Here is a 2,568-nt window from a genome sequence, read left to right as displayed (position 1 = left end):
GCGTGGTGGTGCACACCTTTAGTCCCAGCACTCAGGAGGCAGAGGTAGGCCTATCGTTATGAGAGCCAGGCCAGCCTGGTCTATGTAATGCGTTCCAGGCCAGCTGGGGCTACAGAGCGACCCTGTCTCAAAAATACCAAAACCAAACTAAAACAAAAAAACCATTAAGTCTAGCTTCCAGGATGGCAAACGCAGATATTACAGATAGTGTCCTATTCATAGTCCAGAATGCTTCCTGAACAGATTCCCCATCGTTTTCCTCTTTCAAATTCAGTGCTCCCCATTCTCGGCACTAGGAATCTAGACTTCCAGGCCAGTCAATCCCCAACCTCTTTCTCACTTCAAACCCAGAAAGAAACTGAACCTACTAACAGGCCCATAACCCCAACTACTCAAGAGGCCAAGGCCAAAAGATCAAAAGTTCCAGGCCAGGGACTGGAGAGCCGGTTCAGTGATTAAGAGTACTTGGTGTTCTTACAGAGGTTATGTGTATGAGTGTATTGCCTGCATGCATGTGAGTGCACCTGTGTAGTTCAATGCTGTGGAGCTCAGAAAAGGGCTTCAGATTGCCCTGGAACTGGGTGGTTCGTAGCCGCCATGTGGGTGCTGGGAATCAAACCTGGGTCCTCTACAAGAACAATCAGTACTCTTAACCGCTGAGCCATCTTTCCACCCTGTTTTGGTCTTTTTGAGACAGGGTAGCCCCAGCTGTCCTAGAACTCACTATGTATTTTTTTTGGTGGGGGAGTCTTTTTGAGACAGGGTCCCCTTGCAGCCCCAGCTGTCCTGGAACTCACTATGTAGACCAGGCAGGCCTTGAACTCACAGAGATCCACCTGCCTCTGCCTCCCAAGTGCTGGGACTACAGGCATGTGCCACCACGCCCAGCTTTTAATTTGTTTTTTATTGAATTTTTGTGTTTCATACAGAACATCTCAATCAATCTTATTCATGTTTATACCCCCTTCTCCACTGGCACCCTCCCATAGCACCCCCCCCACTGGAATTCATACATCCTGTCATTTGTGTTAAGGCGTATTATGTCAAGTCAATGTTCCCAGATGTTTCTCAGTGCAAGTTCATCCACTGAGGTCTAGTCAGTTTATCTAGAGTCCCTTGATTTAGAAAGATCAGCTCGTCATCACCTAGCAGTAGTCAACTGCCAATATTTCTTCAGCTAAGATTGGGGTCTGTTGTCCATTTCCCCAATTCTATGCTGAGTTTTTGTCTGCTTGTGTTTGCATGGGACTTGTGTATGCTGACACCATTGCCATAGAATCATATGAGCAGGGTCCCAGGAGCTTGTAGGAGTCTGTTTCTATATGGTCGTGCACCTCCTCCCTGGCTTTTACAATCTTTCTGCCCCCTCTTCCGCAATGCTCCCTGAGCTGTGGGTGGGTGGGTAAAGTTTAACATATGAGTCCTGTCCAAGGACCAGCATTCAGCAGACTCTATGCTTTGGCCACTTGTGACCTTTTGTGTTCCTGGTCCTCTGTTGCATGAGGGAGCTTCATTTATGAGAGTTGATTCATTAGTGTCCTCTTTAACTCTAGTCTATGTTCCATGAGCCTTAGGTGTAGAGGTTGCATTGTGGATGTGTCACTTAGGCCTGGGCAACTCATAAACAATGTCTGTGTGTGACCAGTTGTGGTACTTGGTAATAGACTGCATCTGGTGCCAAAGAAGCTTCTTTGATGAGTGGTGACTGGGGTATTTGTCTGTAAATATAAGGATACATATTTTGCACATAGTAAGAAATTACATTAGTCTAGGGATGTGACAGTCTTGGGGTTTTCTCTAAGATCTATGACCTCTCCAGCCATGTGTATTGGTTATGTTTACAGTACCACACTTGAGTTTCCTCCCATTGAGTGGGCTTTTAAAGTCCAATTAAGTAGCTGTTAATTGCCCCCAAGATAAATGTGTCACTACTGCACAAATGCTCTCATTATGAAAAATGATGTTTGTGAGCCCATGCATGTTACTTAGCTTGTTTTAACCATTACCATAATCTATACATATATCAAAACATCATGTTTGCTGGGTGTGGTGACCCATATTCCTGTAATCTTAGCATTTGGGAAGTGGAGGCAGGAGGATCAGGAGTTGAAAATCATCCTCAGCTACACATGAGTTTGAGGCCAGTCTGGTGCCAGCGCCATGTTTGTGAGCCCATGCATGTTACTTAGCTTGTTTTAACCATTACCATAATCTATACATATATCAAAACATCATGTTTGCTGGGTGTGGTGACCCATATTCCTGTAATCTTAGCATTTGGGAAGTGGAGGCAGGAGGATCAGGAGTTGAAAATCATCCTCAGCTACACATGAGTTTGAGGCCAGTCTGGTGCCAGCGCCATCCAGCCAAGATGGACAGTACCTGAAAGGGGGAGTGAGGATTGAAAGAAAAAACAGGAGACAGAGAAAAGATACTTGGGAGGACTGTCAGTAGAGACTGCAGCCCTGGTTTATTTTAGCTCCGCCTTTTTATACAGAAGAACATCAGAGATAGCCACCGTTTGCTTAGCTCAATTAGCTTCAACAGCTGTTTTTCCCACCTGTATCT

Source organism: Nannospalax galili, unplaced genomic scaffold, assembly GCF_000622305.1.
Source record: "Nannospalax galili isolate Female #2095 unplaced genomic scaffold, S.galili_v1.0 scaffold513, whole genome shotgun sequence".
Classification (NCBI taxonomy): domain Eukaryota; kingdom Metazoa; phylum Chordata; class Mammalia; order Rodentia; family Spalacidae; genus Nannospalax; species Nannospalax galili.
This window is presented reverse-complemented; position numbering follows the sequence as displayed.